The 25,902-nt window shown below is 38.5% G+C and overlaps 2 protein-coding genes across 2 annotated transcripts in view; both read left to right on the top strand.

The window, feature by feature from the left end:
- The window catches only part of LOC130135061 (septin and tuftelin-interacting protein 1 homolog 1-like), a 57,250-nt gene that overhangs the window by 159 nt on the left and 31,189 nt on the right, over window positions 1-25,902 (top strand). The window lies entirely within an intron of this gene.
- LOC115693170 (uncharacterized) overlaps window positions 1-25,902 on the top strand; it is an 84,226-nt gene that overhangs the window by 33,061 nt on the left and 25,263 nt on the right.

Genomic DNA, 25,902 nt, shown 5'->3' with positions numbered 1-25,902 from the left:
GCCTCGGCATCCGGCAATCAGCGCCGCCCCGCCTCCGGAGCCCCCCGAAACCTAAGGCGCCTTGCTTCGGTTCGGTTTAACCGGGATAGTGGAAGATGGAGGAGGACCAGGAGATGGAGAGGTTCGGGATGGACAACGATTAAGATGACGGGCAGTGGATCGACGGGGAGTTCTACTACCGGCGGCGGAGGGAGAAGCGGGCGCAGACCAAGGAGGACGTGCTCTACGGCGTCGTCGCGTCGGGGGACTCCGATTCGGACTACGACGAGTCCTCCAAGAGGAAGCGGAGGAAGAACAAGGACCTCCTAGGTAAGGCCGATCTGTCGAGACCCGTGAATTTCGTGTCCACCGGCACGGTCATGCCGAACAGAGAGATCGATGAGAATTCGAAGAGGGAGAATGAGGATGACGAGTCTGCTGCCATGGACGACGATAGGACGGGCTTGGGGGCTGGCGCTGGTGTGGGTTTGGGGTTTAAGAAGAGGAGAGGATGGTTTTGATGAGAAGGGCGAGGAGGGGGAGGAGGAGAGTTTCTTGCCGACCGCATTTGCTCGAGAAAATGCGTTACAAAGGGGGCGGTCTTGGGAAGAACCGGCAGGGGATTGTGACACCCATTGAAGCAAAGTTGCGTCCTAAGAATATGGGTATGGGTTTCAACGACTACAAAGAAACTCCTGCAAAGGCACCTGTTGCCTCGCTGGAGCCAGAGGAAAAGAAGCCATTACCTGATGTGCCCAGCCGTAAGGAGAGGCTTTGGTCTAAGCAAGCGAAGAAGGCGACACTGAAGAACAAAGCGAAATATGTTACAGCAGAGGAGCTGTTGGCGAAGAAGCAGGAACAGGGGGGTGTTGAAGTTGTGCGAAAGGTACTTGACATGGGCGGACCTCAGGTTAGGGTATTAGCAAACTTGGAGAATCTGAATGCAGAAGAGAAGGTGAGGGGGAGCGGCGTTCCGATGCCCGAGCTCCGGCACAATGTAAGGTCAATTGTGGACCCGGTCGAGTTGGATATTCAGAAGATCGATAGGGATCCGAGGAATGAGAAGGAGACTGCTCTGAGCTTGCAAGAGGAAAAAGAGAAGTTGCAAGCCGATGCAGAACTCCAGAAGAAACAGCTGAATTATACTCTGTTTATCAGAGTATTTCAGGGCTGGGATCCTCTTCGGAACCCCTCACATGGGTTGGAAGTTGTTTCACAGTGGAAATCTCTATTGCGCGGGCAGTATCTTCTGGAGTTGCCAGTGACTTATCGCGGCAGGTTAGACCAAGTGAACACGAACCGGGCAGTATCTTCTGGAGTTGCCACTGACTTATCGCGGCAGGTTAGACCAAGTGAACACGAACCGGAGACCTATTGGGGACTTAGTTATGCTAATATTTAATTAGCACCTTTTCGGTTCCTATTCTTATTTTATTTTAGGGTTAATACCACGAAAAATCCTAAACTGGTACACTTGTGATACATTTACCCCAAATTATTTTTTTGACCATAAAAAACCCCAAACTGGTACACCTGTGACAATTTTACCCCGAACTATTTTTTTGACCATCAAAAACCCCAAACTGGTATATCTGTGACAATTTTACCCTAAACTTACTACAAAAAACCCCAAACTGGTACATATGTGATAATTTTACCATGAATTAAAATTTTAATATTATTTTTTATTTTTTTCGAATATTTATTTATTTATTTATTTTTTTCCTTATATATATTTTTTCTTTATCTTTAACCTCTGACCGGTCGCCGGTCCGGCGACCGGCCAGAGGCGGAAGCCGGCGAGGGCGACCCTCGTCGGTATCGGGCGAGGGCTGCCCTTGCCTGCGTCGGGTGAGGGCAGCCCTCGCCCGATACCGGCGAGGGTCGCCCTTGCCCGCCCAGGGCAAGGGCAATCCTCGCCCGACTTAGCAGCCCTCGCCGGTATTGGGCAAGGGCGACCCTCGCCTACGTCGGGCGAGGGTTGCCCTCGCCGGCGTCGGACGAGGGCTGTCCTCGCCCGACTCAGGCGAGGGCGACCCTCGCCCGACTCAAGCGAGGGCGACCCTCGCCCGACTCAGGCGACCCTCGCCCGACTCAGGCGAGGGCGACCCTCGCCTGCATCGGGCTTCGGGCCGCCCTCGCTGGCTTCGGGCAAGGCAACCCTCGCTTGGGCGGGCGAGGACGGCCTCGCTAGATCCGGCGAGGGTCGCCCTTGCTTAGAGTCGAGCGAGGGCGACCCTCGCCGGCCGCGCGAGGCGGCCCTCGCGGCCGGCCTAGGGCGGCCCTCGCCGGCTTCCGCCTTTGGCCGGTCGCCGGACCGGCGACCAGCCAGAGGTTGAAGTGAAGAAAAAAGGAAAGAAAAGAAAAAATTCAAAAAAATAATATTAAAAATTAATTGGGGTAAAATTGTCACATGTGTACCAGTTTGGGGTTTTTTGTGGTATGTTCGAGGTAAAATTGTCACAGGTGTACCAGTTTGGGGTTTTTTATGGTCAAAAAAATAGTTTGGGGTAAATGTGTTACAAGTGTATCAGTTTAGGGTTTTTCGTGGTATTAACCCTTTATTTTATTTCAAAGATGTGAATCGTGCGGTATTTGTCTATTTTTATTTCAAAAGCGTGCTTCACTAAGTGACCCTGCACCAATGGTTGCACAATCGAGCAACATTAATCCAAACACATAAGGTAATCGACGTATCAGAGCAAGATAAGAGAAACATCAAATCAGATAAGAGTATGAAAGTAGAGGCTATGAAAGTTAAAGTGCAGGATAGTAAAACCCCATACACTTTCGGGCAAGGAATATATACATCACCTTGTTTTTAAATCCTGAGGTAAGAACCACGTGAGCTAAGTTTGAATCTAAACATGAAAATTTTCTACCTTAAACAATGATAATGGGACACTATTAAAAAAAGGATGCGGTGAAACGTAATACTCAATTTTAAATATGAATCCAACTTCCATTTTTGGTCATTTTCTCATTTATCATTTTTTCGTTGATAATAAAGAGTATTTTCCTTGTTATGATACACAATAACGGTTAATATGCAATTAACTAGCTATGGGGTTCGAAAAGAATACACAAACTACACGTCTTATTTATAAGTTCATAACATATATATGAGTAGAATAACATCAAAATGGACGAGCCATTTATTCAAGTCAGAGTCGAGACAACTAAACCAAACTCTACCTTTGGATCCCCTTGAATGAACGAATGGGACTGATTGAATGCATAATTTTTTTTCCTGAGAGGTCCATACCTAGGCCCAAAAAAGATAGTCACACATCAGTCACAAATAATACCTCTAATGGCTTATCAACTACTCGTGACTTGAATATCTTATGTAGTGTCGAAAAATCCACAAAGATACTTCCTCACATCTCCATGATTTGTATTTCAAGAGAGTCTTTATGCTTATTTGCTGTCGCTAAATACATGTATACAAGAGAAACAAATGCAGCAAATGGCCTATAATAAACGACCACATTGCCCAGGAGTGAGCTTAAGGAGTTCACCATTTTCATACACTGCACTATTACAGAAGGAAACAACATATAAGATTGATACCAATAACCATGAAGCAAAGCATATCCAAATAAAAATTCATTCAACCGCTAGAACAGCAGAGCACATGATTAACAGATCGAATTTGACAAGACCGAATCATCGACCAATTACCCTCATTACCAAATGGAACAACAAGTTAGAGAATAGCAGTTAAGCTACGCAACAATTTGTCAACAATCAAAGTTAATGAGGGTGAAGAGTGTCATTGAATAGCAAAAGCAATTACTACTTCATATCAAGACGAGCATGCCCAGAATCTACGAATGATTGCTTACCCTTTCGAACGAAAGAAGGCAGGAAAACGACGAAGGAGATGGTGAAGCTTTTTGCGGCTAATACCAAACATTACAAGCTGCGTTAATCAAAGTAGTAACAGTGGTCCCATCCCGCACCTACGATATTATACTGGAGCATATGTGTCATGTATACCTCATTTTTCTGTGCTTAGGTTGATACCGTCATGATATCAACTGAACAGGAGACTTGAGCAAACACCAACTAGATTTGCGACCATGCAAACTATCCACTCCTTGACAACAACGCATTCAAATAATGCAACTAACGCGCTGCATAAAAAACAACAGGAAACCTTTAAGAAACCTTGGAGGCCCCTTGGTATTCTCCGACCTCCTCACCACCCATTAGGAAAGACTCTTAGGATCTGCAGACAATTCCTCATCAAGCGCAGTATTTTGGAGCCTCTCTCAGGGTCATCTCTTTCGCCGCAGTAGCATAACCATGTAACGAACTGCGTCGCTGCGGCACAACTGCTCTGCAACCTCCCTCCCAACAACACAGCATCCGAGTCTCCGGCAGTGGCTTTTCATCTTAGAAATCGACAACATCGTGCGCTCTCGGACTTGAACTTGCTCTCGCCGCCAGATAAAGCCCGCTGATTCTCTCTCTCTCTCTCTCTCTCTCTCTCTCTCTCTCTCTCTCTCTCTCGAACAGGTATTCTTCAAAACAGAGTCCGGCTTCGTCATTCCATCGAACGCCCTTCCATGCAAACTCGATTCCTCCTCCATAGTGCAACCAACGGCAATGGAATTTCGGAAGACGGCGAGAGAATGGGAGAAAACAAAACGAAACAGGAATCAACAGACAAATCTGGAATATATTGAAATTAATTCCAGAGTTCAATCGGAGATGGAAACAACCTGACTGTTCATTGACAATTCCATCATCGCCTGAATGTCGCGAGGAACCGGCCGTCTGTGGAGATTTCTCTAGGCCGTATCTTCCTCTCCGCTTGTTGTTTCGGAATCATTTCGCCCTCTGTTTCTCTCCAGCGCAATTCACCGAACACCTTCTCCTTAGAGGACGCGGCACATTCAACGACCGGGAAACTCTGTGGTCAAGTTCGAACGTCGTGCTGGCTAAACATCTTCGAACCGGTAGCGACGGCTTTTGTGCTTGGGTGGGTGCTGGAAGCAACAATCGTCAGAGAGAGTTCGGTCTCGACGAATTGCAGGTGGTGCTCCATTCGCGGTTGCTGTGAATCGTCATCAGCTAGAGGGATCAATCCCCCCTTCATTCCACTGGAGTCGAGTCATCTCTCTCCCTCCATTTCTCTCCGTCCATCCTCATTTTCCACCGAGTCTTCCTCCATTTCTTTTTCTCTCTCGCGTCGTTTCATATCCGATTGAACTTCCCAGTTAATTTTCGATTCATTCCAAAACATGCTCATCGATTTCGGCCTTGCTCTGCTCTCTTCCACTTCATCGCCGCCTTTTGGATTCCATTGCCGCCATCAGCTGGCGTCCTTCCTTTCGCCCCGCCTACGCCACGTGCAAAGTAGGGCGATGCGGGCTGGTGTTGACAAGAGCTTCATCCGATTGCCAAAGCTGAGGTGGGATGGATCATCCTCAACATCATCTGGATTACGATACGATACGATCTGCCGTGATACGAAGGACGAGATTTTTCCGGTTTCGCTCTCGGCCACCCCCACCGGGTCTGGCGCCGCTTCATCGACCGGCGACGGCATCCGACCGAGGCCAATCTGAGGGGGTCATCGTCGGAGACGATGGGCGGAGCGTGAAGATTGGCGGCGGCGAGCTTCAAGAGAGAACGACGAGAATACAGTTCGGATTTTGTGCGGAATTTTTGGGAAAACGGGGGGGCAAAAAGGTCAAGCGAGTGTGAAAGAAAAAAAAAAGAAAAAAAGAGAAAAAAAAAGAAAATAGAGAGCCCGTAAGAAAAAAGAATGAATTCGTGGCTGGGAATTCGCTTTCGTAAATCGCATGCGCTTGCCGTCCGCTGGTCTGTTCTCGCTTGAATGAGCAGTGCTTGATGTCATTTGCGAAAAGGAAATTTCCACTTTTATTTGTCGCAACTTCGATTCAGTAGAAGCATCATGATTTTTCCGGGTCTCTCAATTTGAGATTTCTATTTAAATTTCCTTTAATTTGGAAAATTAACCTAATGTCATTTGAGATTACCGAGACGTCATCAGCATAAATTAACATCATCGTGATAAATGAATCTCCTCTCGTTAAAAGTAAACAGGGAGTTATCAGCAATTGATTGCTTAAATCCTAATTTAAACAATGTTTCAGTCAATGTGTGTTTTATATCTTTATATTGTTTATAAAGTATACAATAACACATTAAAGGACTATGTTGCCTAGTACTCACACTGGTCACATGTTCCTTCTATATCAATGAAGGAAACAGCTAGTTAGCAAGGCTTCATGGATATATGTTCTTGTCCAAGGGTCCAGATATTCTTCACAGCAAACACCTCATCATTTTGAAAATAAGTTTTTCTCGTACCTAATTCAACAATCTTGGAGTTGGATTTGGGCACCGACACTGTGTCCACATCCATTTTTTGATTCGATCCTGAGCATTACTCCCGATTGCACGCTCCATGGCCGTAACAGGAGTCTTTGCAGTCTTCCAATTTAGTGTAGTAATTATATTGATTATTCGTCATTTTGGCACTCAGGTCATTCAGGACGTTGCGTCGGGCGGTCGTAAAACCATCCCATGGCATGTACTCATCATCATTGCAGATTTCGTTGGTCATGGTTGTATCCGGAGCACCTCCAACGACATAGCAAGTAGATGACAACCCTAGGACAAAGACTTTGATACTCTGTAAAGTAGTCTGAGAGAATATAGATTTCGTGTCTCTGTCTTTATTTGATTTATCGCTTGGATGCACATTCAGCAACATATATTATATAGAGTTTACTGTCATGGATTTCTTCGCTAATCTCATGTCCAATGACGTTTGGTTGAAGATTCGGTTTTTGTTTTGATCCTATTGAACAATATTATTTATTTATTTTATTTTATTTTCACCCAAAGACTTCGAGAGACCAAAAATCTCAACTTGAGGAAACCTCGGAACATCAGTTTTGCACTTCGTCAAGTAACTTCAGTATGTCTCGATATTTCCTGTACTAAGCTAGTTACGCATTCAGTATGCAATATGGTATCTATGTAGAACATCATAATAATCTCTCCTACTATTGGTGGGATTATTTTACGGTTGCATTGTACTTGATGGTCGATGTGTTTGATGGTTATTGATGGCAGTAGGAGTATTTTGAGCAGAGTATATTGCAATTCGTCTATCAAATTGGTATGCAAATGACGTAATAAAGAAAAGCAAGTAGTTTGTTACATAAGTGGGTAATATTTCATATGGAGTCGTTTTTTACAATTAGATCACTAAATTTTAATTTCAATGTCCGATGCACTAACTTCGATTGTGTTTTTTTTTTTTTTGCAATCAATCCACTATGGCGATTTTTCGATTAATTTTTTGACGTGACACTAATATGGCGCTTTACATGTCTAATTGATGATGTGACAGCGATAATATGGCCCCAAATGGGCACCATGTGACGCTTAACTAAGAAATTAGCCCAAAAAGAAAGGCCAAAAGAAATTATATTAAGTTTTCGATGGTGAAACAATGCCTACATATTTTTCTTTATAAATTTTTTGAAATCGTAAGTAACTCACGTTTCCGTCGATAAAATATTAGGTTTTTTCAATTTATAATTTTCATTAATTTGTAAAATATGTTCTATCTAAAGTTTACTTTATTATGAGAAATTCTTCAAGGCCTATTGGATCCATATAATGCTGAAACTCCTTGAAAAGCTCATTCAAGAACTTACTATAATTCTCAATTTAAAGTATTTTCTCGGCAATTTAGAGAGATATGAATCATCTTCATCAATTATAAAGTGATATTTTCTATAATTCACTTAATCATATCTTAACAATTTGGAATTTTAAAGTAACAGACCCTTGCTTTTGTTTTACGTGGTAGTAGAAGCATAATTCTCAAATATGAATATTAAAAAACTATATCATTAGAGTTATCAATGAATTCATTCTCCAGCGGACTCCATTTAAAATATTCTGATGAATCCCTTGCAATTTCATTTTTTTCATTTTATGATCTCATTAGTAGATTTTGGAATTGCAACCAAAACAGTAAATGCTTATTTCACATAAGTATCCAAATTGCGCATATACCAAGTGCTAATGATCATCTTCTTGGCTTCTTCTTTTTTAACCAAATGGGCACTTTTCGAAAAGCCACATATAAAAATAGCTCCTGATTCCTGCTCACTGCTTTTGGCTTCCTCGATCTCTGGATCGATTCAATTTCAAGAGCAAGAGCCGAGCAATGTTTGCTTCATTTGGAAGCTCCTCCTCGTCGCCGTAGACAGGATGAAGTTGTTGCCGAGCAGGAGACTCCTCCAAGTAGTAGTCCTCACTTCTTCAGGATCATACTCCCTAACCTGCTAACTTGGGAACAAAGACACTAGAAGTGTCAAAAGTTGTGTATGGCACTCACTTTAGTGCCAAAAGTTTTTTTTTGGATCACTTAAGTATCAACTTAAAAATAAAAAAGATCACTTAAGTGCCAACTCCGGTTTGGATTGTCGAAAATCCGACATTGCCATATTTTATTAATTTCTCAGTCCTACGTGGCTCGCGCAGCGTGCCTAGCCAGCATATAACCCTTAAACGACGTTATCTAAAAGTTGTAATTAGTAATCATTTGAGTGTCATTTTTTTTTAAAGCAATCACTTCAGCGCCAGTCGTTGTTAAAAAGTAATCACTTCAGTGCCATGCCAGTTGTTGTTCAAAAGTGATAATTTCAGTGCCAAGCACGCAACAGCACAAATATGACATTAATGTCGTCTCACTCTCGATCCGTCACCTTGGCTTGTAATTGTTCTTTTCATTTTTCTCTATCAGGTTCATTCATAAAACGGGGGTTCTAAATTATTGAATCAAAACAACTACGTTAAGTGCTTGTCTTTTGCGCAAGGAAAACTGTGTTGCGGATGCCATGGCAGTAGCATTCAGGTATTGGTTTTTTTTTCTGCTCCGTAGCTCTATTACTGGTGTTTTTGCATACATATAAATTTGTTTGTCGCTTTGTGGCTATATTTTTTGCTCTTGTTGGAGCACTGACCGTCAAAATTCGGTTGAACCTAGGAAATCAATTTGGCATCAGGGATAGTCAACAACATTCAGAGTAGTTCTCCAAAATTACTTGGACAAGGAAATCCGATCCAACATTAATTTTAAATGGCCTTGGCAACGGTGGATTTGCCTATGCCTCCAATTCCATAGAAGCCAATCATACGAACATCGTCCAGGCCAATTCCAAGAATTGGATTAATTCCATCTAAGGGTGTCATCTATGCCAACTGGGTGAGTTGCAACATTCAAAGAGGGGCGATTTAATTTACTCGAGACTTGTTCAACGATTGTCTGGATGAGCTTTGATTCAACCCTGCAAAGTTCCATTGCATCAGCTCAGAAAAAGAAAAGGAAAAGGTCCCACTGTACCAAGAACAGAAAGCTAGTTAGTTTCAAGTTTCGGCAAGAGACATGAAATAAATTTATAATGAAGATTCAACTGCAGCTTATTGCTACGTCAATATACTTGTCATATTGACATTACCATCAATCTGTACATGAGTAGGTTATATAGTAGTGATAGAGAATCATTATAATCTTCAGTATAAGGAGATAACTTCAAAAGGAGTCACTGTATATGTATATTTCAACACTGAAAAACTTAGAAAACCCCAAGCATAGGAAAAAGTGTATCCAACCTACTCTGTCAAACTTAAAGAGGGAGGAAGTAGTGGTACCCTTTTGAGAAGTGCCACCCAACCAAATTAGCCAAATCCTCAAGAGATTTCCTCCATTTCATGACCCTGTCAGAATCTTTCCCAAACCTATCCTTATGTTTGGCTAGATAATCCCCTGTTTTGCCAGTTTGCTTTCGCAATCAGAAGGATCCACCCTATAAAAGATTGGCCTAACCATATGACCCTTTGTCTCTTTACAAATCTAGATCAATCTTCTCGGCGACAAAACAGGACCTAAGAAAGAAGAAAGCCACTGCCTTTGGTGTTGATAAATCACAACACTGCCTCCATTTACTTTCCCGATTCACGACTTCGTAGCTCCGATCTAAACAGATGTGAAATCTCTGAACACAGTTCGTCCAAAAAAATCTCACAAAACAAGACAATCAAGGCACGCCTAATGATTCGATTCACGTGATAAGACGCTCGAAGCCAACCGGAAGCTCAGAATCAAAGAGAAAACGCAAATTTAAATAAACAAACGCAAGGCCGTGAATACATAGAAATGCACACCAACCTCGAGCTCAAAATCAAAGAGGAAAATACGCAAGACCCAAATCAACCCACACCCGTGGGACATACGCGTCCGCAAGCAAGCACGCGGGGTACAGCTCGGCAGAGATGTACCTAAATGGCGGCGGGCTGGGCGCGAACCTCGACGGCGACGATCGCAGCAGCGGCGGCGTTTACAGTGTCGATGCTGTTGTTGTTGTGATTGTTGATGTTGTTGTGGTGATTATGGTGGTGAACGCCTCTCATTTTGTGGGAAAGCAGAGAGGCTCTCTGAACATGAAGAAGAAGAGGATGAAGGAAGGAGGAAGAAGGAAGGAGGAGCGTGTTGGGTTCCGATCTGGAAATGGACGATCGCAGAGAGAATGTGCAGACAGGAAGAACTCAGGCATTTTGTCGAACAAGCGGCGGGCGTCCATCCTCAGTGCCACTGTCACAAACCCCAGTCCCCAGAACTCGGCCCCGACGAAGTAGCCGACGCGGGCGGCACCGCTCGTCGCCGGACCCGAGCTTGACGGAGACATACCTCATGGAGCGGTCGCCGATGTAGATGGAGCGACGCCATAGGTGGGGAATGGTGACGGCCCGGAGATACGACTCGGTAGCCTCCAAGGAGGCGACGGAGTCCCAGCGGAGGTAGAGGGTGACTCTGTCGTCGCCGGCCCACGAGAGGAAATCACCGGCGTCCGAGGGTCGGAGAGTGATTGCGGAGGGCTAGGGTTCCACGGAAACGGGAGAGGGAAGGTAGAATTTGGACTTTGGAAGGAGGGTGGACGTAAAGGGAGAGAAGGGACAAATATGCCATGGAAATGTCACGTGGACTGATTTTTTTTTAAAAAAAGCCAACTCAAACTAAAATTTTAATTATAAAAGCCACGTAATCAATTTGATCAGAATTTCTCGCCGGTGACACTTAAGTAATCGTTTTTTCTCCGATAACACTTAAGTGAGCCGGCGAAAACTTTTGGCATTAAAGTGAGCGCCGTACACAACTTTTGACACTTCTAATATCCTTGTTCCCGCTAACTTGCTAAGTTTAGTAGTTTTAATCAACAGCCTTAAGAGGCTCATGAAAGTCAATTAACCAGCAATCTAAAGCATTCTTTAGGAAGTGAATTGTCCATTAATGGCTATATTCAGTTAGTTTACCATTCATGTGATTGTCCATCCTCTCACTTGGGCTTGGGGAGAACACTCAAGCGACTGCATTTACTTCCTTCTTCTTTTCCTGGTTTCACGTTACTCAGTCATTAGGATTCCCCCATGGGCACATTGAGAAAAATTGACGTCATATAGTTTCCGATCCAAACCATATCAACTTGGGACAACAAAATATCGTGGCTTCATCCTGATCTTACTTGTAAGTTCACTCTTCACGTTTCTCACACTCTCTCTCTCTCCTCTTCTGATTTTGTGTAAGGATGAAGGAGTCTCCTCTTTATTATTTTGCCCCCTTTGGGAGGAACCGAGTAGCCAAAGATTGAGTAATTACAATATACAAATTTAGGGCGGAAGATATCACTGTAAAATTTTCTTTACACTAGCGCTGAATGGTCTATTTTCCTTACCTTTTTTTTTGGGTGGTAAAAGATGCGGAAGCCTAATATGCAAAGCCGTTGGCAATGGGTATATTTTTTGTGTAAACTTGGTCCACTATAGACTCGATGAGTCTTAACAATTGATGCATTAGGGAATTTCTTGCTTGTACTGGGTCCATCAACTTAACTCCATGTTAGTCGTTGATTGTCTAAGCCTATATGTGACACACGTGAGACTTACCTGTGCAATTATCATAACGGACCCAATCTCGTAAAGTGTAAATCCAAGCCCAAACATGCAAGTACTCTGTATGGTAAGTCCCACACAAGTGGCCATGATGGACCCAGGGTACCAATTGCACCATTCCTTATCTTTGCCTCTCTCTTTTTGTTTTTAGTGATATTTGGGTTCAACACATAACTTTTGGATCTCATGTGAAAATCACGTTATATAATGAGTGAGAGCATTTGGGTTCATGCAAACCGGGTCATTGCAATAAAAAAAGCCTCTTTGTTTCTTCAAAATTTGGCTCTGATGGCAACAAGGAACATCCTTCACTGCATGCGTGATGGATTTTTCTAAGCCATGGGTATGGTTGAGTTCAAGTTGATCTTTTCTATTCTTCTTATCTTTACAATTGTTTGAGTCAAAATAGCTCATCTTTTTCGAGTAATCCTATTTTTCAAAGTGTAACGTTTTCTCGTTCTGGAGTTTAGAGTAAGGTTGCGTCTGGTCAGGCACCAATCAAAGTAAAATGTTTCAATTTTTTACACACATGTCGTATGAATATTATCAAGTAAGAGTAACACTGCAACTAAAAGAGTTAATTCATAGAATTGCTATATAAAACTGCGGGAAAGACTATCACATCTTTTTTTCAATCATTTCCAAACGCATTACTCTTATGAAAACGAGCAACGGTTGTTCACATTCAAATCTGCACTTGCACGGAACCACATTGTGGAACCTATTCTTCAAATGACTGCGTAAAATGTAAAAGTTCTTAATTCTATGCCTTTTTTGTGCTTTTGCACTTTGGATCTAGCTGTGATGAATGAGTGCCCTGAACTTACTTTGAGTTGGGTTCTTAATAGGGAACTCCGAAAAGGTTCTTCAAGGAGATATGGAAATAATCTCTCCAATTCGATGCTTCTCAAGGTCCCAAACGGTTCGACCTGGGCAGTAGAACTAGAAAAGAGTAACAACAACGAGGTTCGGTTTGTGGAAATCTATGGAGCGTTACTCCATTGGTCGGGGTCATCTCAACCTTTTCAAATATGGAGGCAACTCTATTTTTCAGGTGATGACATTCGATAAAAGTGCTCCCAAGGTAGATTATTCCTCGAGCATTGGCAAAATACCGAACCCCTACGATCGATTTCTCTCACGTGAAAGGGGAAGACATTTGTCGAACTTGAAGATTTAGAGAGCTTCGCACCATGTCGAAAACGAGGGATCTATCACTTTTACCCTGAACTAGCCAAGTATCCGAACTCCTCATCCCTCGCTCATCATGAGAATTTGATGGTATGATTTGTAGTCTCATTTAGTCATGTTTCTGCATTTATTACTATCTTTTCTTTGTCCCTTCCAAATTCGTTAATGCTTTTCAACGAGCTTTTCGTATGTTAATTGATAACGTAATATTTCTACGGTGCAAATTGTGGTCAATTTGTTTGGTAACTAGCTCTAATGTGAAGGGGATGTAAATTCATTTCATCAATCTTTTTCTGATTCTCCGTGGTAATACTAATTACCAATCTATGCTAAATCATTTATGCTAAGTCAACTAATGGGACATATATACCATGGTCCATTAAAGCTTTCATCTACAGGCATGATCAAACGGTGGAATTCTTGATTCAGTCTATGTTCGAGTTTTCCATTTGCTTGCTTTTCACTGACACCTGTGGCTAAAGACTTCAGATTATATTACGTACCCTATGCATAGTCTAAGAGCACAAATTTCGACGGGTTAAGAGTAATGACTTTCAGATTGTTCACCCTATCATATAGTTAAGGCTGCTGATTATAACTCTTGAAACTGGCTAATACTACCAAATGCCATGAAATATACATTCGGGTGTTCTTGCATTTTGGACGCGAATGATAACTATTATATTCCAGAAATAGATTTTTTGCTAGAAATAGATTTTTCTATTTCTATTCTTTGGATGAGTTTCTGAGCAGAGATAGCGTTTAACAACGACACATACTGAAATTCGTTTGATAACAACACAAAAATTCTCTTTTATAAGCCCTTTTTCATTCATCAACGGGTGGTGGGAGGTGGCAGGCGGCATCCAACCGGGGGTGGCGGTGGCCAGCGGGGGGTGACGATGGCCGGTGGGTGGTGGCGGTTAGTAGGCGATCGGCGGGGGGTGGCAACGGCAGTCAGCCAGTGGGAGGCGCCGAGCGGCCGGCAAGGGGGGGTGGTTGGCTAACAGCCGATGATGGGAGGCGAGCGACGAGCGGCCAGTGGCCACGAGGAGTGGCAGCGATCGACAGCCAGCTGGGGGGGAGGGTGGCGGTAGGAGACGAGGGCGAGCAATAAGAAGAGTTTTTATTTCTCTTTTCGTTCCAAAAATAGAAAAGTAAAAAAATTTTACTTTTTATTTATGTTCCAAATCTATTTCTGAATTAAAAATTTGTTCCAAAAATAGAAAAATGAAATTGTATTACCAAAAGGGATTTTTGTTCCAAACCGATTTTCGGGAACAGAAAAAGATCCGGAGCTTAATCCATCCCTGGCATATCTCAAATTGCAATGTTGATGCTATTTATACTGCCATGTATTCTGAGTGGTCTTGCTAAGTTGATTTGGTTTGTGTAGGAAAGCATGTGACATGTTTTTTCTTCAGAGTTTTCAGCTTAATCCAAGGTGCACCTTTGCCTAGCTTGAGGTAGCTTCCTAGCTATGCCTCCGTTATGCAGTTGTGATGAACGATGAAAAGAGCAAGTCTTTCGGCTTTTGTTTTCTTCCTTTTTGAGCTAGTTTCAATTTATTCGTTCTTCTTCTTTTTTTTATCTTTCTTTCTTTTATATCTTATATTTTTGAAATGGTTCTCTCAAAATCGGTGCTTCTCGTGTTTTTATTAGTTATTATTTTTTTTTTTTGGGCAATCTCTATTCCAATTCGTGGCAATTTCATGATAGGCCTTTTGGATGTTGGTTGATGACATGATGATTCGGGAGTTGCAAATTGTTGTTAGTTAGTTACTTCTAATTTGAGGGACAGGTAAATGTTTAGTTATTTTGATATGCAAACAACATCTTTGATGTTTTCATGCTAAATGAATGATGAAAATTAAGACCATTGTTCCTTTCTTTGTGTAGTAGGCCGGATCAATCTAAATGGCGAGAGGCCTTTTGAAACGTAACTTTTGTGATGTGGTAACTTTTCATTTATTTGTAGCATTTGCATGTGATTAGTGATTTTCTTATACATCAAAATAACTTTCAAGATGCTTAGTAAATTTTTTGAATAAATATTATATGGTCAGTAAATTTTATTATGCTTGGATAAGTTGCGTGTGTATTTGGAGTTAATTTGGCCGTTGAATTCTTCCACATGTCACCCATCCAATAATGAATGTGTAAATTATATTTTAGATTGACGGTGGGCCTAATAAAAACCAAGAAAGTTACTAAAATTAATATGGATAGCGCATTTCCAGCTAAATTATAAACTCCATCTCAAATTTAAGATCAATTCTGAATATGTTGACCTAATGTGTTGGGCCGACAAACATTACAAAAGTCCTAAAAAACGAATATGGGCTTATTCTGGACACTTAATTGAGATGACGGTCCAACTTTAGTCTTAAGGTATCATTATGTGACTCCTTTTTGCTTTTTCATTTAGGTTTCTGGCCCACTCGGAACTCTGAGAAAAATAAGTGCGGTCACTCTTTGCTTTCTAACAAGAGCCTTCGAGTAGGATAAACTAAGGTGCAAAAAGGGAATCTTTCATTTGATTATAATTATCATGATTTCCAAAGCAGAGTTTAATAAACAAAAAAAGCCTTAAAAGGCACAAAGAAATAAAGATCAAAGCAGGGCTCGACTAACAACATAAAGTTTAAGCAAAGTTAATGCGCTACTAAGTAGATCCGCATTTCACGGTTAATGACAAACGAAATCACGCAAAGAGGAATATCATTTGGTACCATGCACTCGCTCACGTTACTAGTAGTAATGGAACCGCAACTTGTTAACTATTTGAGAGACCCAAGGCCACACTCATTACTCTTGTCCATTCGTTGCATGGGGTCTAATACTATATTTTTCATGTATTATTCTAAATGTCAGTTTTAACCTATGTTGCCCTTGTTCATACTTCAAGTTAATTATTTACATTTTTAATTGAAGGTATTAAATACATTTGAAATCCTAATCTGTCACCTTATGTTGATTCCCGCGAGCCCCCACATGCACATATCGATGAAAATATTAACTTTGCGACAAAGCTTAATGATTCTACTCATCACGTGTTTGTGGGGTGTGTGGCCTGTCCTTGTCCATTTGTCTCCTTTATTAATTACATTTTGTTATATCGATAATGACGGACTATAAACAAGCGATAATGCTAGCCGAATCATCTTCTTACTTTAGCGTCCGGTAATCATTTGTTTTTTTTTTTTTGTTTTTTTAGGCCACTTGATGGAATTGCCATTTAGATTTTATAAAGCGGAGAAATCAATTAAAGTTCACAAATTTTGTCTCGATCGAGAAGACCGAGAGCAGTCATTTTCTATTCTTTTTTTTGGCCAATGACAAACTTGAAAAGAGTGCAACCAAGTTTTGCTTCCCAAGGATTTGATAGTGCTTAGTTCTAACTTAACTAAGGTTACATTACGGAACTCCATAGTTGATACCCATCTCCTCTTTTCTGGTGGTTTGAATCTTCATTTAAGATTTTGAATCGTTGGAGCTCTAATACTAAATCTCGACCATCGATAAGTAAAACATTATCAACAATTGCTATTCAATATACAAATAAAAAACATGGCCATTTTTTGTTTTAGAGATCGATGTTTCGAACTATATACCATTTCGAAAATTAAACTTCAATCTTTTTCTTGTTCAATTAGGTTAATTATAATGTTACTCCTATATTTTTAATATGGTTCCATTGAACCACACAAGCAGCGGGTTTAGCACTACTACCTAATCAATATTTGTCCATTAGTGGTGGAGGTAAGGATGTCGAGACTTGGACATTGGTGATGGTCCCTAGTCAAGTAAAGAAACAATAAAACCATCTATATATAATCTAGCGAAGCATATTATTATTACCAAGTTCAACTTTTAATTAAAAAGTATGGGGATACATCAAAAGGAGATCTCTTCCACCACGATAGTAGTAATAGATTATTTGCTCATTTTACGTTATAATTTGGTTGGATATGAGACTGGTGCAAACCCACATGGAGTTGGCTTTGATTTTTAGTCTCATTTCGATCTGTTGTTAAAATATTTAGTGTCCTGTAACCACTTGGTACACTAAAATTGAGTTAAAATTTGAATTCTGACACATTTTGCCACCTCTATTTAGAACTCTGTGTCACATGGATCTGAATTATCCTTGACCGTTTGTTTTCTTTATTAATTACATTTGTTATGTTGATGATGACAGACTGTATAAAGTACTTATTACAGCGGGGATGATTTAAACGAATCATTTTATTTATTAGATCTTGATTCACACAAGCCCCCACATACAAATATCGATGAAAATATTAATATAATTAGAAGGATTAAAGATGCTACTTGCAACGTGCGTGTGTGGGTGTGGCCTGTGCTCGTCCATTTCTTCTATTAATTACAATTTGTTACACATACAATGACAGACTATAATAAGTCCTTATTAAACAAGCTAATCCAAGTCGAGTCATTTTCTTACAATAACAGATAGTAATAATTTTTTTTTGATTTTTTTTAACCCACTTGATGGACCTACGGCTTAATTTTTAGGGTTAATATTACGAAAAATCTCAAACTGGTACATATACGATAAATTCACCCAAAACTAATTTTTTGACTACGAAAAACCCCAAACTGGTATACCTGTAACAATTTTACCCTCCGTTAGTTTCCGTTAAATTTTACCGTCAAATTTCTGAGTTGGATGACACGTGGCAGTTGGCGAGTGTATCACTTTGGGGTTTTACTTTCTGTTTATTATAGGTGTGCCAGTTTATGATTTTTTGTGGTATTAATTCAATTTAACCGAGGGTAAATTTATCACAAATGTACAAATTTGGGGTTTTTGGTTGTCAAAAATTAGTTTGAAATAAAATTATTACGTGTGTATCAATTTGGGACTTTTGGTAGTTAAAAAATTAATTTTTGATAAATTTATCATACATATATTAATTTGAGATTTTTCGTAATTTTAATTTTAATTTTTATAATATGAAGAAATCAAACAAAAAAATCAATTTAAGTCCCCAGTTGATTGAGAAGATCGAGAGTGGTCATTTTTTATTTCTATGTTAGATCAGTGAGGACTTGGAGCAGTGTGCTATCAAGTTTTCAGCTTCCCAAGGATTTGACTAGAGCTTTGTTAAGGCCTCAATTAATTAAGGTGATACTATCGATGTGCATAGTCCATACCCCTTTCCTCTTTCTTTCTCGTGATGTGGGTCTTTGTGAAGGTCCTAAATCATTGAATCTCGGCCGTCTATAATCACGTATGTCAGCAAAAAGTTGCTGTGTTCCTACCTATCACCAGAATCTGAAGATTATCGACCTGTCAAGGACCAAAATCCGACTGAATGGAAAAAGAAGAAGTAATGCTTATGTATAAAGACTCATCACGTATCTATCTCTATCACCCTCGATTAAAAATAACAAATATTATTGTAGCCTTAGTAGAGGCTTCGTGTTCAGAAAGAAGTCACAGTACTATCCCACCATTAAGGGCGCGCATGGAATCCATTCTGGAGCATAAATTCTGCTCCAGAATGCATTCCGGAATAGAAACGCGTTTGTTAAAAAATTTCTAAAATGCATTCTGGAGCAATTTTTGCATTCTGGATAAAAACGCGTTTGGTAAAACTTCATTCTTTTTTTAGCTCCGGAATGAATTTTTGCTTCCAGAATGAGTTTTGGCCCAAAAAAGAGAAGCTACTTTTTGTAGCTTCTCTATTCCAGAATGCATTCTAGCACAAATTTCCTTCTTTACAAGAAATCAAAATTTTCAAAAAAAAAAATTTCAAAATTTCACAGAATGACTTAGAATACCTGTGGCCATCCACTTTGCGTGAAATTTTAATTTTTTTAGGTGCTCAAAAAAATCAAAAAATCAAAAATTTAAAAAATTTTACAGAATAACTTAGAATACATGTGACCATCCACTTTGAGTGAAATTTAAATTTTTTGAGGTGCCAAAAAAAATAAAAAAATTTCAAAATTTCACAGAATGGCTTAGAATACGTGTGGCCACCCACTTTGAGTGAAATTTAAATTTTTTTAGGTGCCAAAAAAATAAAAAAATAAAAAATAAAAAAGTTTACAGAATGGCTTAGAATACTTGTGGCCACCCACTTTGAGTGAAATTTAAATTTTTTGAGGTGCCCAAAAAAAATCAAAAATTTTAAAACTTCACATAATGGCTTAAAATACCTGTGGCTACCTACTTTGAGTGAAATTTAAATTTTTTGAGGTGCAAAAAAAAAGAAAAATAATAATAAAATAAAAATTTTCAAAACTTCACAAAATGGCTTAAAATACCTGTGGCCACCCACTTTGAGTGAAATTTAAATTTTTTTAGGTGCCCAAAAAATAAAAAAAATTAAAAAAAAATTTCAAAACTTTACAAAATGGCTTAGAATACCTGTAGCCACCCACTTTGAGTAAAATTTAAATTTTTTGAGATGCCTAAAAAAATAAAAAATAAAAAATTCAAAACTTCACAAAATGGCTTAGAATACATGTGGCCACCCACTTTAAGTGAAATTTAAATTTTTTTAGGTGTCCAAAAAAAATTAAAAAAATCAAAAATTTCAAAAATTTACAGAATGGCTTATAATACATGTGGCCACCCACTTTGAGTAAAATTTTAATTTTTTTAGGTGCAAAAAAAATCAACAAATCAAAACAGATTTCTGTTCCAGAAATCAATTTCTGGAGCAGAATTAGTCATGTTTTACCAAACATATGTCTCATCCAGAAATCAATTTCTGGCAAGAATTCCATAAATCAATTTCTGACAAGAATTTGATTTCTGGAGCAGAATGGTTACCATTCGCACCCTAATATTCACTGCGGAGGAAGGGCGTGAAAAAGACTTCAAGTCACCGCTTAATGCAATTGGCATCTCCCCACCAAGAGCCGAGTTACACTTCGGAACAGTGTGTCCATCTGCACTCACCACTACCAGACTTTGACTCCGTAAAAACATGATTCAAGCTAACCAGCATTTCTCTCTCGCTCGTGTGCGCGTGCGCGCGTGCACAGAGAGAGAGAGAGAGAGAGAGATATGAAAGCTGTCCATCAAAATGAAATCAACTTTTTATCTTGCAAAAAGGGCAGCTGTCAAGGGAAATCAATGTACGCAGGTTCCGAAGAAGAGATCTCGTGAACACTGTACAGGAATATATATATATAAAAAGTTGTGTAGAGCTAGGAATATCACGAAAAATTTTAAATTAGTATAGTTATAACAAATTTATTTTAAACTAATTTTTTGATAACTGATAACTTCAAACTGATATATCTGTAACAAATTTATCCCAAATTAATTTTTTCACTACCAAAATTCTAAACTGGTACATTTGTGATAAATTTACCCTCATTTAGTTTCCGTTCAATTTAATTAATATCACAAAAAATCACAAATATGATAACCCAAAAATGGTATATCCATCAATCGTTGCATGTCATTTAACAAAGCAATTTAACAGTAAAATTTAACGGAAACTAACGGAAGGTAAATTTATACAAATTTGGAGTTTTTTGTGGTCAAAAATTAATTTGGGGTAAAATTATCATAGACGTACCAATTTAAGATTTTTAGTAATCAAAAAATTAATTTTTGATAAATTTATTATATGTATATTAATTTAAAATTTTTCGTAATATTAATCTTAATTTTTATAATACGAAGAAATCAAACAAAGAAAATCAATTTAAGTCCCCAGTTGATTGAGAAGATCGAGAGCGGTCATTTTGTATTTCTATGTTAGATCAGTGAGGATTTGGAGCAGTGTGCTATCAACTTTTCAGCTTCCCAAGGATTTGACTAGTGCTTTATTAAGGCCTTAACTAAACTAGGGTGAGGCTACCGATGTGCAGAGTCAATACCCTTTTCCTCTTTCTTTCTCGTGATGTGGGTCTTTGTGGAGGTTCTATATCATCGAATCTCGACCGTCGATAATCACATATGTCAGCAAAAAAGTTGCTGTGTTCCTACCTATCACCAGAAGATGAAGATTATTGGCCAGTCAAGGACCAAAAGAAAAAAATCCGACCAAAAAAATAAATGACCAAAATCTGACCGAATGGAAAAAGAAAAAGTAATGCTTAGGTATAAAGACTCATCACATGTCTCTCTCTATCACCCTCCATTAAAAATAACAAAAATTATCATAGCTTCTTTACTCTAACAAATCTAGAATTAGACCCCTTGGCAGAGGCTCGGTGTTCAGAAAAAAGTCATGGTACTGTCCCACCATCAATACGCACCACAGAGGAAGAGCGTGAAGGAGACTCCAAGTCACCACTAATGCAACTGGGATCTCACACCGAGAGCCAAGTTACACTTCGTATCAATGCGTCCAGCTTCGCTTGCCACTACTGGACTTTGACTCTGTAAAAATATGATTGAATTAATATCACAAAAAATTATATAATAAATTTATTAAAATTATCTTTTAATTATAAAAAATCTCAAAATGGTATATTTGTGATAATTTTATCCTAAATTAATTTTTTGATCACCATAAATGCCAAACTGGTATATTTGTGACAATTTTACCATGAACTAATTTTTTGATCATCAAAAACTCCAAGCTTGTACACTTGTGATAAATTTACCCTCCGTTAGTTTCCGTTAAATTTTATTGTCAAATTGCTAAATTTGATAATACGTGGTAGTTGACGGGTGTACCAATTTGGAGTTTTACCCCTCTGTTTGTCACAAATTTATCAATTTGTAATTTTCCGTGATATTAATTCAATTTAACATATACTAACGGATGGTAAATTTGTTACAAATCTACCAGTTTTGGATTTTTAGTGGTCAAAAATTTAATTTTGGGTAAAATTATCACAGGTGTACCGATTTAAAATTTTTTGTGATAAAAAAATTAGTTCGGAGTAAAATTATCATAAGTATATCAATTTAGAATTTTTCGTGATATTAACTCAATATGATTCAAGCTAATCAGCGTTTTGCTCGCACGCGCGTGTGTATGTGTAGAGAAACAGAGAGATCAAATCTGTCAATCAAAATGAAATCAACTTTTTATTTGCAAAAAGGGGCAGATGTCAACGAAAATCATTGTATGCAAGCTCCGAAGAAGGGATCTCATGTTCACTGTACAGTAATATAAATAAAAAAATTGTGTAGAGCTCGAAAGAGAAGATAGATATTGCTAACTTAAACCATAGTATATAATAGAGACAGATATTGGGACACATACACCAAAGGCCATACTATTGTAGTCTCCCCACCTGGCATAAACTTAACTAAAAGTTCTTGAATCTCAATTGTTTTCTTTTTTGGAATTTTTTTTGGTCGAAAGAAAAGTGTTCTTTCTTGGAATTTAAATTGCCGAGAATTGGAATTTAAGCACACTCTACCTTCATATTACCGTAAAAGCTGCCCCATGCCCCAAAATATCTTTTTATCCTACAATATTTTTATTTATCCTTTTTTTGGCTTTTCTTTTTATTAGCCATTATTTGATTCGGTTTATTGTAATTTTGTTGATATTACACTGATGAAAAGGAAATATTACTAAAAATAACATGTTACTACTTATGAGAGATTTTACAACATACGAAATATCTTACCATGAAATCCGTTTACACTATGATAGATACGTTTACTCAATACATCAGGAGTAATGTGCAATCTTATAAATAGGTTAAAAATTGAATGGTACAGATTATTTGTTAAACATTAAGAAATCTTTTCTTATTGTTAGGTCACTTGAGAATAGAAGCCCTTCTTGAAATATAAAAAAAATTCGTGAGGAGGTAGAGACCAATCATAAAGGGGCCTTGCTTTTTCGGGATGCCACGAGAAAATTGAATTTTATACGTAAAATTTTGATGGGGATATTCCAAATCTGTTCCTAGGAAATATTTCCTTAAGCGAAGAAAAAAGACAAAATGCTAAACTACACATCTCTTAGAGTTTTCTTCCTACATTCCACATTGTTAGATTGCCTTACCTTTCTTGTCTCTATTATTTTTCTGTTATTACCTACATAATCTCTCTGTATGGAAAGCGCTCTGAATTTAACTATGCTTATCATTGTGTTTGTTGGGTGTGAATTTTCTTTTTGACAAATTATACTTGTTGAAACAAAATTATGCACCCACTTCAGACACACAGTTAATGTGAGGATCTCTATCTACACGATTACATGAAAACAATCTTTTCCTTAAGAGCTGCCTTTAAGGTTAGTACGTAGCACTCTACACATTGGTGATGGTGACTGGTAAAGTAAAGAATCAAGAAAACCATTTCTATTACCATGTAAACTTTTAATTAAAAGTATTGGGGGACACCGAAAGGAGATCTCCCCCACCATAGTAGTAATAATTTATTTGCTCATTTTGCTAGACTCACAGTGGGTTGAAAATGAGTTTGGTGCAAACCCACGTAGACTCACATGGAATTGGCTATGCTCTTTTAATCTCATTTCGACTGGTTTAAAAATTATAAGTGTCTTATATACAACCCGTCACACTCAACTTGAGTTGAAAATGGGTTTTTGACACATATTGCCACGTCCGGATAGAACTACATGTCACGTGGGTTAGATCTATCCACGTCATTTTGTTCTTTTATTAATTATATTTGTTATATCGAAAAATGACAAACTATATAAGGTACTGATTACATGAGCGATGATATAAGTCGAATCATTTTAATAATTGCGTTTTGATTGAAGGTATTATTTACGTTTAAGATTTAAATTGTCACTCCGTGTTGATTCACACAAGTGCCCACATACAAAAATCAATGAAGATATTAATATTATGAAAAAGATTAAAGATGCTTACTTATCACGTGCTTGGGTGAGTGGGTGTGGCCTGTCCTTTATCACGTGGGTGTCGCCTATCTTTCCATTTGTTCTCTTTATTAATTGCATTTTGTTAACGTATTCATATAATTCAAGTCGAATTATTTTATTAGTGTAACAGCTGGTAATCATTTGTATTTTATTTTTTTTAAGCCACTTGATGCGCGTGCAATTTAAATAAGAGTTAATATTATGAAAAACCTCAAACTGGCATGTCTGTGACAAATTTATTCAAAACTAATTTTTTGACCACAAAAAACTCTAAACCAGTACACCTTTAATAAGTTTATTCCAAATTAATTTTTTGACCACAAAAAATCCCTAAATTGATACACATGTGACAAATTTACCCTACGTTAGTTTCTGTTAAATTTGATTAATACCACAAAAAATCCCAAACTGAAACTTCAAATCGGTACACCTGTCAACTGCCACGTGCCATCCAACTCAGCAAATTGATGATAAAATTTAACAGAAACAAATGTGGGGTAAATTTGTCACAGGTTTACTAGTTTGCGATTTTTCATGATTAAAAAATTAATTTAAAGTAAATTTATCATAAATGTATCAATTTTGTATTTTTCGGGGTATTAATGTAAAGAAGTTAATTTAAGTCCACAATTATTGTCTTGAGGCGATGGACAATGGTCCTTGTTTATTTGTACTTTTCGCCAGTGATGACTTGGAGCAATGTGTTGCCAAGTTTTCAGCTTCCTAAGAAATTGATTGGTGTTTTGTGAAGGCCTTAACTAAGGTCAGGTTTTACTAAGCTTCATAGTCCAATGCCCATGTGACGAGAGGACCATGCATGAGCCTTGCGAGTTGGGTTTTCCTTCCCAGTAAAACATTAATGCACAAAATGATATATGGACTCCTATTTATTGTTGATACAACGAGCAATGACTTTTGCAGCTTTTCATATTTCTTTAAAAATCAATTCTATAAATGAACTGCATGTCCTAGGATTAGTCTACTACCAATATCATCAAATAATGTTAGAAACCATCATCCACGAATTATATTATTGTTTAACTCGAAATGGATTTTGACCCAAGTAATGAACTAGCTTTCACCAAAGGACATATCTTTGAATTTTATGAAAGGGTTCAGTGGCAATCTTAAATAGGAGTTGCAACTAGCGTAACGATGAAGATGAACAACGAATTTAAAGGTAAAAGGTGATTGTAAATGCTGGAAATTAACATGACATTAAAACTGATGAAAGTACATAGGGAAAAAATAAGTAATCATGATGATCCTTTGTAATAATTGCACGGCGCCGTTTTATACTCCACTAATCATAACTGCTTATTAAGACTTAACTTTTCTATGTAACCGCATTCTCGAGATTTTAGACCTCCTATCCACACATTGATCCTATCCACAAACTGTTACAACTTTTAAAGTGCCATTGGGTTAAACGTTGGTCGGTGCCCTTGTCTTCAGTCGACATCTACACTATCTCCTTTCTTCTCTTCCCTTAGTCCAAAACTTAGCCAAATTTGGTAGTTGATAACCTTTGACCCATAATCGTTGTATATTGACAGCTGTATCTCTTAGTCATCTATAATTACTGTTCATGGTCATCGATGAGCGCTTCTATTATTGTTAAACTTACCAAAAACCATATCAATTTTCACAAACTCTACACCCACTTAACTTGACGTTATGCCGTTTACTTAGATTTGATCATTTTTCAGTGTAAACAATTATACATTTGGCTAAACAAAATCGTGTTCTATAATTAAGCAACTATAATGTGATTAAAATACAATCTTTATTCTAACAACTATGGTACAACATGTATCTATGTAGGCTAAACTCTCGTCATGGAAGGTTGTAGAACTGTCATGCATTGTATTCCGTGATGCTACTTGACTTCTATCCCATAAGTATG

The sequence above is a fragment of the Syzygium oleosum genome, unplaced genomic scaffold (assembly GCF_021117445.2).
Source record: "Syzygium oleosum isolate NSW1041296 unplaced genomic scaffold, Sole_v2.1 Sole_v2.27, whole genome shotgun sequence".
In the NCBI taxonomy this organism is placed as follows: domain Eukaryota; kingdom Viridiplantae; phylum Streptophyta; class Magnoliopsida; order Myrtales; family Myrtaceae; genus Syzygium; species Syzygium oleosum.
This window is presented reverse-complemented; position numbering and strand designations above follow the sequence as displayed.